The sequence below is a fragment of the Pan troglodytes genome, chromosome 6, assembly GCF_028858775.2.
Source record: "Pan troglodytes isolate AG18354 chromosome 6, NHGRI_mPanTro3-v2.0_pri, whole genome shotgun sequence".
In the NCBI taxonomy this organism is placed as follows: domain Eukaryota; kingdom Metazoa; phylum Chordata; class Mammalia; order Primates; family Hominidae; genus Pan; species Pan troglodytes.
The window spans coordinates 28,388,810-28,402,397 of NC_072404.2; the positions used below are offsets into that span (position 1 = coordinate 28,388,810).

Genomic DNA, 13,588 nt, shown 5'->3' on the forward strand with positions numbered 1-13,588 from the left:
GACGGTTGCTGGTATGTGGAGTCCCCCCGCCCGCCTCGGGGCTTACTGAACCTGTGCAGTAGGTGAAATCTCTACTTTTACAACAAAGGAAAGCTTGATGATTCATTGTTAAACAAAACCATATTTCTTTGTTTGTTGTTAATTTATACATAAGAATAAGAAAGAGTATGTTAAAGCAGCTTCTCTGCAATACTAGTACTGTGCTCCAAGAAAGGCAGGTTTATACTTAGCTGTGGTCCTCAGTGGAGTCCCCAGACCTGCAATATCTGGGAACAGCTAAGAAATTCAAATTCTCAGGCTCCAGTCCAGACTTAAGAGATCAGAAACTCTATCTAGGGGTGGAGTTAGCAATCTGGACTGTGACCAGCCCTCCAGGTGATGGTGAGAATGCATCCTAAGATAGAGAACCACAGAGCCACAGAAAGAAGAGGCCCTGTGAAGGGAGACCCGAGGGTATGGAGAGTTGTTGGCTCCAGCTTGGGCGCACTCATTCTCTCTTTCTGTTTCTTTCTTCCCTCTTCCCTTCTGTTCTCTTTTCCCCTTCCGCCTCCTCTTCCTCCCCCTCCTCCCCCTCCTCTTCCTCCTCCTCCTCCTCCTTCTTCTTCTTCTCTCTCTCTCTCCCTTTCTCCCTCCCTCCCTCCCTCCTCTCTCTCCTGTCTGCTGTCATTGGGAAGCTGTGTGGTCAGCCAGTCAAAAAGCAGATTTCGGAGTCAGGAGTTCCAGGGTTCACAGTTGAGCTCCATTCCCTACTGGGTGACTGAGGGCAGTTTCTAAACTTCTCTGATCCTGTTCTACCCTCTGAAGAAGGGGAAAATAACACATCCTGTGTACGATTGTTATTGGGAATCAATGAGCTAGTGTATGGAAGAGGCTGCATGTGGTTCTTGGTACAAAGAAGCAGATTATTATCAGTTACATGTAGGTGAGGCATCCAAAATGCTAGGAGAGAAAACCTGAGCCTCCACACGGTATCGCTGTGTCCATTGTTGCCTTATCTACTCCCATAGCAGGCTCACTTTTTTTCATAGAAATTGTCTATTTTCCATGATTATTCAGTGAATCCACAACAATCTCATTCTTGGTTAGGGACTCATTAAAGTGTTATCAGTCTTATGGAATTATTTAAAACCTGTGAACTCCCCCAAATAATGCTTGAGGGTTCCAACCTTCCCTGCTCCCTCACAATACAGCTTCAGAAGCTGATTTGATCAAGTGAAACCAGTGTGCCTCCTACTTCATTTTCCCGGGTTTGCTGCTTTTCTAAGTATGTCTCACAAAATGTATACTGCTCTTTTTTTCTTTTAGTCTTCATATTGTATATTAGATCCCTAGACTTCTTTGTTCTACACATCTGCTGCTCTGTATTCTGACCTACATCTGCATACTGCTTTAATAGAATGGATGTTTGCAGACGTGACTGTGATATTGGAATATGGAAGGATCCATCCAGGGTCAGGAAGCAGCAGGCTGGCTTCATTCTCAGTGTTTGTTTTCTGGGTCTTTGAAGGAGAGGTGTTGCAGGGAGAAAGGTCGTGCATCAGGAAGTGTCATTTAAAAAGGACCTGAGTTGGGCTGAGTTATCAGCAAATACACGCCATGGCTGTGCTCCCCGCCCCCCACCGTACACTAACAGGGCGGCAGCTCTGATTGTCTAACGAGCAGCAGAGCCGCCCAGCAGCGACCACATTAGGAAGGAGTCAGAAACCAACACTCCGCTGGCTGTCACCCCTTACCCACTTGCTGTCAGGTAGAGTACTTGTTTATTATTAATTATCTGTTTTCAGTATCCTGCACCTGGGGGTGAACATCATCGGTGCTAAGACTTTTTAGCCTATGGGGATCTCTGCTGAGCACTAAAACCATGGGCTTCCCCTTGGGAAGAGGCAGAAAATACACTTCCCGGGTTCTCACTGCCAGCTCTGACAGGCTGAACTGCAGTTGGAGAAGGAAACTGAGGACTGGGCTCCCTTCCTGTCTCCTAAGCCAGGGCAGAGCTGGGCTTCGGGTGATGGCAGGAGACAGAGAAGCAGGTAACTTCCCTGGAGGGAGCTGAGCAGGGCAAGTCCCCTCTTCCAGGGACATTCCAGGCATGACAGAGGTGCACAGGCACAGAAGCCCTGCTGCTTCGGCAAGCTAGGCTGCTCATAGCTGTGTCTACCCCTTCCCGGGACGTGGACCGTGGGGAGTGTCTATTCAGGACCATCTAGAAGAGTTCAGAGCCTTTCAAACTTCTTTTCAACATGCGTTCCTGACTGAGGACACAGCTCAAAGCTGCCTCTCAGGCTTAGAAACACTTCTTAATTTTCACTGTCGAGGGCTAGCTTTGAGTCAGATCCTTTCACCTCATCAAAAAGGGTGTCAGCACACAAGCGCTCCGAAATTACTCACTTGGCTTTCTGCTCAGGGTGACTGTGGTAAAGAGGTTACAGCCCACAGGCAAACCCCAGTAATTGGCCTTGGCCTGGAGCCACACCTTGGAAGCCATCTCCCAGCGGGAGTGAAAGGACTGTGGGGACAGGGCATCAATGTCTGCCCAAGGCAAAATAGGGCGAAGAGTAGCCTGCCTGTGGCACCCTCCCCACCTCTCTTCTAGAGCAGTAACCTTTCATTTTCTCAGCCTCTGCATGGGAAGTCTCATTTAGGCTCCTGAGTTCACCCACACCTTGCTACGACAAACAAAAAATGATAACCATTACAATATATGGAGTCCTTACTATGTGAGAAGCACCGTATAAGGTGTTTTCCACGTATCATCGTGATCTTCACAACAGCTGCTCAAGGAACGCATCATAATGGCCCCTTTGGAGGGAACTACAGGGACCCAGGGAGGCTAAGCTACCCTTTAAGGTAAAACTGGCCAGGCCAGGATTTGAACCCAAGCCAGCCTGACTCAACAGCGAGTGCGGTTTCCCCAACACTATACCATCTACCATTCCCAGACTTCTCAGGCTTAGGCTATGTCTGGTTTCTGCGACATCATAAAATAAACATTATTAATTCATGAAGAAGCAAAGGACATGAGCCATGGGAGTCATTGGGTAGATGAATATTGAATGACTGAATGGACCGGAGCTTCTGTCAGTTCCCTCTCATCCAAAGACTCAGCACCTCCAAGGCTCAGACCCCCAGGGCACTGCTACCTCAGAGATCTCTCCAGGCTCTGCTCACAGGCACTCACCCACTGCCTGACCTTGCAGGCTCCTGGAATTAAGCCATGAGTGGTTTCCTGTCTCTTGACAACATCTACCCAGAACTCAGACTTTGGTTTTCCTTTGTCCCTAGACCACAGCCTGAGGCAGCCAAACCCATTTCCTTGGGGATCCAGCGCAAACCAGACAGTGTGGACAGGCCGATGGAAGAATGTTGGACCAGCTTTAAGAATGGGCTGTTCTAAGTCATGAATATTGTAGGAAGCAGCTCTAAGGACCACAGGGCTGGAGGGTGCACAGGAAGGGGCCAGTGCATACAGGTGAATATTGGTTTTATTTTCAAATTTGTGCTTCAAGGCTCTATCTACTTTTTTCCCTCTGAAATTAGGAAAATGGAAATAAGACACCCCTAGGAGTGCACCATAGCATGGCCTAGCATTTTTTCAAATGATCTTTAGATTCGAGGATGATTCGGAGGAAATGGAGATGCTGATTATTTTGTTAAACAAATGCTGCCTGTTTAGAAGCCACACACAGACAGCTCATGAAGTGGGAGAATGACTAATTGCTATGGCTAAAATCAACTCCCTTCAGCACTGGACTCACAGGGGTCTTTCTCACAAGGCCCAATTATGCGAATTGCTGAGGCAGTCTTTCCCCCCCCCCCCCACCCTCTCCTCATGGCAGGAAAAAAGAAGCTGTTTCTCTTCCTTAAAACTGTTTTATCTGGCCTGAGTAAGGCACAGAGGCAACTTTCCCCTGGGGTGTGCCTGTGCTTGTGACTGTGGGCAGCAGACAGACCAAGCTGTTTCTCCTCTGCCTGTCTACACCTGTTCTCCACTTGCTCACACCCTGCTCTCTCCTCCTCTAGCAGTGGCTGCTGCTTCCCAGTCTCCACGGCTGCCCCTTCCCAGCATCTTCACACTGAAGGGCCAGTGTGCAGTCCTCCACCCTCTTCTTTCTCTTCCTCCCTTGGTGACTTCATTCAGTCTCTTGGCTTTCAATAGCGCCTGCCTCTGAGGAACCCTGCCCAGACCTCTCTTCTGCACCCCTACCCACATTTCCAAGTCCCGATGCATCCTCTCCATCTTCGTGTCCAACAGCCTCCCCTAACTTCCTAGGTCTAATGTGAAGGGCTGGGTCTTCCCCCAAACGTTTCCACAGGAACCTTTCTGTCTCAGTATTCTGTCTCAGATGCAGGGAACAGCATCCCCATCCTCCCAGGTGCTCCAGCCAAACACCATGGAGTAGTCTTTGACCTTGGTACCCCTCCTCTAATGCCCAGGCTATCATCTATTGGGACATCTGCTGGCTTCAAAATATATCCAGAACCAGACTCTTTCTCAATCCCTCCATTACTATTGCTCTCCTCATTTCACTCAAAGTAAAAGCCAAAGTCTCCACAATGGTCTAGAAGGCACTACCAGGCACTTTCCCTCTGACCTCACCTCCTACTTCTCTCCTCCTTCTAACTGCTCCAGCCACGCTGGCCACCTGGCTGTTCCCCAGACACACCAGGCACCTCCCCCGACCTTAGGACCTTGGCGCTGGCTATTGCCACCTCCTCAGGACTTTGGTCAAATATCACCTGCCCGCTGAGCCCTGCCTAGTCACCTCCAGGAATCAGACCCCAGAATGAGGAAGCCCTAGATCCCCAAGCTAGTACTCTCAATTCCTTGCCTTCTATATGAACTCATAACTCTATATAGAAGGTTATCACCTTCTAACATACTTGGTAATTTACTTATTTATAATGATTACTATTTATTGCCTGTCTCACTCACAAGAATGTAAACTCCATGAGAGAAACGGTGTTTTGTTTTTCCATTTTGTTCACTATGTATCCCAAAGGACTAGAACAGTTTCTAGGCACACGGTAGGCAGTTGATAAATATTTACTGAATGAATGAACACTACACAAACACCTTGCTGTTTCGTCTGACTAACACCTGGACCCTGAGTAAGGCATAGATGTGGCTTTCACTCGGGGTGTGCCTGTCCCTGTGGAATCTTAATAAGGGAAAACACCATCCCAGGATTCCCCCTGGGGGAGGCCACTAGCATCCTGCCGACCTTTTTTTTTTTTTTGAAGTAACTTAATTTTTATTTTCATGAATACAAAATAGTTGTACAGATTTCTGAGGTACATGGGATACTTTGATACAACCATACAGTGTATGGCTGAGGTATCCAGCACCTCAAGCATTTATCATTTGCTTGTCTTAAGAGCATTCCAATGCCACTCTTCTCGTTATTTTGAAATACACAATAAATTATTGTTAACTATAGTCATCCTATTGTGACACCAAACAACAGGTCTTATTCCTTCCATCTAACTATATTTTTGTACCCATTAACTAATCTCTCCTTATCTCCCCTCCCCACTACCATTCCCAGCCCCTGATAACCATCATTCTACTCTCTACCTCCATAAGATCAAGGGTTTTGCTCCCACAAAATAAGCGATAATGTGATATTTGTCTCACTGCACCTGGCTTATTTCACTTAACAGTGTCCTCCAATTCCATTGACATTGCTGCAAATGACAGGATTTCATTTTTTATGGCTGAATAATATTCCATTATATATATCTGCCACATTTTCTTTGCCTATTCATCCATTGATGAACTTGTAGGTTGATTCCATATCTTGGCTATTGTGAACAGTGCTGCAATAAACATGGGAATGCAAATACCTCTTTGATATACTGACTTCCCTTCTTTTGGATATATACCCAGCAGTGGGATTCCTGGATCATACAGTAACTCTGTTTTTAGTTTTTTGAGAAACCTCCATACTGTTCTCCATAGTGGTTGTACTAATTTCCATTCCCACCAACAGTATACGAGGGTTCCCTTTCTCTTCATCCTCATCAGCATCTGTTACTTTCTGACTTTTTGATAACAGCTATTTTAATTGGTATAAGATGATATCTCATTGTGGTTTTGATTTGCATTTCCCTGATGATTAGTGATGTTAAGGATTTTTCCACATACTTCTTGGCCATTTGCATGTCTTCTTTTGAGATATGTCTATTCAGATCTTTTGCCTATTCATAAATTGGATTTTTTGTTGTTATTGAGTTGTTTGAGTTCCTTAGATATTCTAGTTATTAATCCCTTGTCAATTGGATAGTTTGCAAATATTTTCTTATGTTCTGTAGGTTATATCTTGACTCCATTGATTGTTTCCTTTGCTTTGCAGAAGGTTTTTAGCTTGCTGTAATCCATTTGTCCATTTCTTGCTTTAGTTGCCTGTGCATTTGAGTCTTATTCAAGAAATCTGTGCCCAGACCAATGTCTTGGAGAGTTTTTCCAATGTTTTCTTCTAGTAGTTTCATAGTTTCAGGTCTTCAATTTAACTCTTTAATCCACTTTGATTTGATTTGTGTATATGGTGAGAGACAGGGGTCTAGTTTCATTCTTCTGCATGTGGATATCAGTTTTTCCAGCACCATTTACTTAAGAGACTGTCCTTCACCAATATATGTTCTTGGCCCCTTTGCTGCTGACCCTTTTTCAAACACAACAAAAGCCATCTCGTCCATGTGTCCATGAGTTCAATTGTTGTAGAAACAGCCCCATATATTTGAAATGAAGCTGAAAAAGGGTATAAGAAATTCATTTCTGCCAGCTTGAATATCCAGCTCATCACACTTAGGCAACTCTCCTAACCTAGCTTGCCAAGAGCCACATGCCCACTTTGAGGACAAGAGACCCTACCAGAACCCTGGAGATAGGCATATTTGGTCGCTGATTCTCCTTGGCCCTCATGACCATGAACTGACCTCAATTCTCTCCAATTTCACTGCCTTGCAAACATTTTGTTGTTGTTGCATTTACTTCCCACACTGGTGTGCATACAGTATTCAAATGGATAGTTTGAATCTTTTTTTGAGACAGAGTCTCATTCTGTCGCCCATACTGAAGTGCAGTGGTGTGATCACGGCTCACTGCAGGATTGACCTCCCCCAGCTCAGGTATCCTCCCATCTCACCTCCCCAAGGAGCTGGGACTACAAGTATGCCACCACACCCAGAAAATTGCTTTCCTCTTTGTTTTTGATAGAAAAGCGGTCTTGCTGTGTTTCCCCAGCTAGTCTTGAGCTCCTGAGCTCAAGCCATCCACCCGCCTTGACCTCCCAAAGTACTAGGATTACAGGCATGAGCCACCGCTCCTGGCCCATCACAAATCTCTTACTCTCTCTGTGCCTTAGTTTCTTCATCTGTAAAATCAAGATTGTGATAATAGTACCCAGCTCACAGGCTTGTGGTGAAGATTGATTGAGTTGATAGTACAAAGTGCTTAAAACAGTGGAGGGCATACAGTAAGTGCTCAGTAAGTGTTAGCTATTATTAGTAGTATTGTTATTATCATTACTATTAATGTTAAACACAGTGTCTGACTTGCATTTTTATTCGCAGCACCTAGTACAGTACCTGGGATATAGAAAGTGCTCAGGGAAAGTTTGCTGGATGGATGAATAAATAAATAAATGAGGATGAGCGATTTCAATGCAGGGGCTGTATATCTTCGTCTCTGTTTAGCACAAACCTAGTCCCTAATAATTCTTTAAAAATGCATGTTGAATTTTGAATCAATGGCACACAAGAAAGTTTCTGCATTTATCTTGTACAGTACAGAAAGCTTTGGAGGAACATAAAAAAAAAAAAATTAGTGATAGCATTGAAGTAGTGGGGGTGTTACCTAAGAAACTCTGGGAGATGGAGAGACCAAGATGTGACTTTGGGAACAATTTTTAACTTTTCTGGGTTTCTATGTTCTCCTCTATCAAATGAGGCTGAGTCTCTGGATCCTAAGAGGGCTAAACCAGACAATGCTTGCAAAGTGCACAGTTCTAGGCCTGGCACCTGCGAACTGCTCATTCAGTAAGTGTTGGCTTTAAAACCATGTGTCAAGTACAGCTGACACATGCCCCTCTGCCCATCAGGCTGCAGGGCTTGACCAGAAGGTGAGGGGCCCTGATTTATGGGACAATAGCCAACTACCCAGGAGCCCATCTTTCTACCCCATCTTTCTAAATATCTTAACCAGAGGCTTCTCTTTCTTGTGCCCTCTTACCCATGATCCAGGGACAATCTAAATAAGTTCCTGCTACTATAACCAGAACTTCTCTAATTGTCATGTGCAAGGTATTTCTCCAAAACCTTTCAAAGAAGTACAGACTAGTCGTACCCCTTCAGCAGACTTTAGAATGAAACTGGGCATTTCCCACTGGTTGCCTTGCCCGCAACTTCCTCCCTTGGACCCTCTCCAAGTCTACGCAGCCGACGGTGTCTTGGAAAGGAGACTCAGAGCGTGATGAATCGAGCACTCAGTCACAGATTATATTCATCTTTATGCTTGCCCAATATAAACCAAACTTTCGCCTTAGTTGGTTTAAATCCAGAAAATACCCAGCAGTTTATAACTTATCTCTGACCATTCTATAAGGTCTGTGTGATTAATTTTTTATATCTTTTTTTTTTTAGACAAAATATTACTCTGTCACCCAGACTGGAGTCCAGTGGTGTGATCTCAGCTCACTGCAACCTCCGCCCCCTCAAGTCCAAGCCACTCTCATGCCTCAGTCTCCTGAGTAGCTGGGATTACAGGCACCCACCACCACGTCTGGCTAATTTTTGTATTTTTAGTAGAGACAGGGTTTTGCCATCTTGGCCAGCCTGGTCTCGAACTCCTGGCCTCAAGTGATCTGCCCACCTCAGCCTCCCAAAGTGCTGGGATTACAGATGTGAGCCACCACACCTGGCCTAAAATGTCATATATTTTGAACTGACTGACTTCTCCAAAAACTTATGGTTATTAGTTGAGAGAGAAAACTTGAGAGAGAGTTTCCCTGCACTTGGATGAGAGGAGAGTGGAACAGCCTGCATCTCTGGTGCTGGGGAGTATCAAACAAGGGGAATTGGGAGAAGGATGGAGGCAATAGCATAGCTCTTTGCCTTTCAAAATTAAAATGGGATCCTGCTTTATATTACAAATCTAAGGAATTAGAAGAGCAGCAAACCAAGCAACTAAGTTTGTTCTCCTTGCATAAACTTTAAAAAGCCAGCTTAAAAGTTCTCAAGCTTAAAATTTGAAAAATGAAAACAAATGCATGGCATGACAGAGGGGATAATTCCTGCACTTTTGGAAATGTTCTCATGTTCTCTTCATTTCATCCTATGAATGAAAATGCCGTCAAAGGGGAATAAGGCTATTCGCAGAGTGCTCATCACCACGGTAACCACTGAGCATCTGTACCCTTTAGTATCTTCATTTTGATTATAATAAATTAGTTACGAATCTATATCTGGGGCCCTAGTTATATATTTGCCATATGTTCACACCACATGCACACACACACACACACACACACACACACTCACATATATGGTGACTAAGACTAAGAGTCAGCCTAAAAGAAGAATGATTTGGAGCAGGAGCTCTTGGAGGGAATGGTAGGAAAATAACAGGGATCCATTCAGTCTCATTTTCTACTAAATTTCAATCATGAGAAGTGTGCTCAGCAAATGTTTATTGAGTATATGAATAAATGAAATGGTGCATTTAACCAGAATTGCATATTTAAATATGGTGGTAGTGTGTACAATATTAGAGGAAGGAAATGCAGGCAACAAGGAGAAGGCTACTGCGATGATCCATGACACTCTGATATTGCCATTCTGTGCAAAGTTGCTCACATTTTGACATTCATGATCATTTTTAATTCCCCAAAACAAGCAACTGAACTTTCAACTTCCTTTTATTACCATAAAATATATGCAATAGATACCCTCACCCCATTCCTCACCCACCCCCCCAATTAGCTTTACCTGGTGCCTAATCCACATCCCATCCCAGACTCACCCTATCCCTCCTTAGACTTCTCTGTATCCTTTACCCGATCCTTCCAGGTGTCCAAACAGTGTCATCCGGTGTCCTGACATGGGGCCCCAATGGACTGACCCAGGGTGGAAAGGAAGAGTGAGAAGAAATCAGACAGAAGAATTCAGGAGATGTGGCAACAGAGTGGATGTAGCAGAAGGGACACAGAGAGTGCCTAAAGATGAGTCTTTGGTCAGCATGTGATGAAAAGAATGAAGACATTGGGGAAGTGGGGAGCAGAAGCGGATGTGGGCCCAGGAGGAAGAGGGTAGGTTTGGACTGGGGCATGCTGAGGTCAGTAGCAACATCAAAGTCCTGAGCACCCTCATATTGTTGCAGATTCCAGACAGCAGAGATGGCAAAAAGATGCATGGAAGAGAGACACAGCAGGGTCGGGTTCTGGCCTCAGGAGCCAAGGGGGAAGTGCCTGAGAAGGAGACCCCCAAATGAGGCCTGTGTCAATGAGGTCTGTAGGGGACTGGTTTCCATGTATGCCAGGCCATACTCCCTGGATTCCCAGCATTAAGAAGACCAAACACTTCTACACATTTATTACTGAAGTCCCCTGCAAGCTGAAGGCGGAGGAAGTCGCCAATCTCCTAAGCCGTGTGTGGCTGAGGCAGTTGTCAGAGCTGTGACGAGGGAAATGTTCATTATTCTTCTATCCCTCACTTGGCCAAATAAAGAACTTCTTAGAATTCTTCCCCTGTGACAAAACGGGGCTGTGATTCGGAAAGCCTCAGGCAAGTTTGCTAGGGCCGCGGTAACCAAGCACCACAGACTGGGTGGCTTCAAGACTGGACGGCTTCAACAGAAAGTTATTGTTGCTCAATTCTGGAAGCCAGAAGTCCAAAATCAAGGTACTTGCAGGGTTAGTTCGATCTGAGGGCTGCGAGGGAAGGATCTGTTGTAGACCTCTCTCCTAGGTTTGCAGGCCTTGGTCCTGATGTTCACAGGGCATCCTTCCTGTGCCTTCACATCATCTTCTCTCTGAATGTATCTCTGGGTCCAAATTTCCCTATTTTAAAATAAGGAAATCAGTCCTATTGGGTTAGCACTCCACCCCTCACTTTAACTTGATTACCTCTGTAAAGACCCTACTTCCAAATAAGATCACATTCTGGGTACTGAGGGCTAGGACCTCAATATCTGAATTCAGGGTGGGTGGATGCACAATTCATTCCATAACATTAAGAAGGAAGGGATAAGTGCCCAAGGAATCACACGCTCGCTTGGGGAGAGTTCCAAGCATGCAGAGCTGGTGGTCATAGCTTAGCCTCAGGCCTTTGGAAATCCCCTGAATCTGGTTTTCCCAGTTCTCATAATCTCATTTCACCAAAATACGGCATCTCAATACATTCCATGCATTTCTGGTGACAAGCTCATTCTGGTGCACGCTAAGCAATGTGCTAACTACGTCTTAACTAGGGTGGTTTAACTGGTTTGGTTAACATAGATCTCTGAGTCATTTCACCCATTCCTTAAGCCTAAACAAATCTCATCCAGGTGTTTAAGACATTGCACAATATTAGACCATCTGAAGCTCCATCTCCTTGGGGCAATGATGATGATGGTGATGAAAGTGGCTGGTGACTGTTCTCAGTCTCATCGCCATAATGGAACCCTATGTTGTGTTCCTCCACACTGGTGTGAGGGACACTACTAAGTGCGGCAGAGTTTGCACTCAGGATAGAGAAATATGGACTCATGCACAGATTCCAGCTGAGTCCCTCCGATGTGCTAGGTACTATGTCCAGCCCCCCAGGATTCACCTGTAAGCAGGACAGTCTTTTGGGTGACAGAGGGAATTCTCATATATCCACAGGCAGATGGAATTTACAAGTGGAAAGACCTAGAAGTTCAGAGACAGGGGGACTGAACTTTTTGCTTTCAGTTAGAATCTTTGCTTATGGTTGTGCAAATGCTTGCATTGGTGGGTTTCCATGCCATATAACGTGCTACATATTTTTACATTACCCTTGCACATAAGCATACTGTTGGGAGGGAAAATGAAGAGGGTGGAGGTGGTAACAAACTCAAGCTAAGGAAATGGGATTTGGATGGGTACAAAGTCCAGAGAATTAGCTTGAGGAAAATGAACCAGGATTCACACAGGAGTTTTCAAACATCTCAATATCAGGACCCCTTTATCCTCTTAAAACTTACTTCATGAGGACCTTAAAGAGCTTTTGTTTGTGTGACTTACATGTATTAATATTTACTATATTAGAAATTAAAAGTAAGAAATGGTTGTAATATGTGTTCATTCATTTAAAATAACTATAACAAACTCTTTATTTTTTAACATTAATAATGGTTTTCATGAAAAGTAACTATATTTCCCCCAACCCCCCCAAAATGTAATGATAAGATTGGCATTGTGTTATATTTTTAGAAATTTATTTAATGTCTGGTCTTAGAGAAGATGGCTAAAATCTCATATCTACTTCTGTATTCAATCTGTTACTTACGTTGCTTTGGCTGAAGTATAAAAAGAAAATCCAGTCTTACACAGTAAATTCAAGTCTTAGATAGGTATACAGTTGGAAAAGGCAGGATTTGCGATCTCTCAGAAAGAACCTAGGGACCCCCAGCGGTCCCCTGGCCATATTTTGAGAATTGTTGGACTAATAGTGGTTTTATAATCTTGTTGTATCCTGATTGGATTTCTCTTTCTAACTATACCGTTAAACGGAAACTCAAATATCAGAATTTTATTCCATAATATGAAATTTTAGATATGGATTAGTGTCATGTAGATACATGCAAAGTCTTAACTCTTTCTACCTCCACATTTAAGAAGTCAGTACAGTGGCATGACTTTGGCTCACTGCAACCTCTGCCTCCCGGGTTCAAGCGATTCTTGTGTGTCAGCCATCCGAGTAGCTGGGATTACAGGCACGCACCACCACACCTGGCTAATATTTGTATTTTGAGTAGAGACAGGGTTTCGCCATGTTGGCCAGGCTGGTCTTGAACTCCTGGCCTCAAGTGATCTGCCTGCCTCAGCCTCCCAATGCCCGCAATGGGATTGCAGGCATGAGCCACTGCACCAGGACTAAAAGTCACTATCTTTTAGTTTGTTTGCGGTGAAAAAAAATAGTTTAAAAAATAAATTAGAAACAGACACCATTACCCAGTATCTATATTTAATCACAGAAATATTTCTTAATGTTTCCAACTCTGAAGTCCCAGACATTCTTAACTATGTACTGTAATTATAAATAATATGAAGGCTGGAGCACAGTGGCTCACGGCAGTAATCCCAGCACTTTAGGAGGCCATGACAGGCAGATTGCTTGAGCCAAGGAGTTCGAGACCAGCCTGGGCAACATAGTGAGACCCCTCCCGCCTCATCTCTACAGTAAATAAATTAGTCAAGTGTGGTGGCAATGTGTCTGTAGCCCCAGCTACTCAGGAGGCTGAGGTGGGAGGATCCCTTGAGCCCAGGAGGTCAAGGCTGAAGTGAGCTGTAATTGCACCACTGCATTCCAGCTTGGTCGACACAGCGACAGCGTTTTTCAAAAAGAAAGAAAATATGTATCCCTGCAC

General features: G+C 44.5%; 1 long non-coding RNA gene across 1 annotated transcript; it reads left to right on the top strand.

The window, feature by feature from the left end:
• The first annotated feature begins 354 nt into the window (after positions 1–354).
• On the top strand, positions 355–12,292 carry LOC107975731 (uncharacterized). The gene is made up of 4 exons (XR_001719123.4): positions 355–453; positions 1,508–1,747; positions 3,283–3,469; positions 8,641–12,292. It is a non-coding gene; the product is annotated as an uncharacterized LOC107975731 (long non-coding RNA).
• Positions 12,293–13,588: the final 1,296 nt, after the last annotated feature.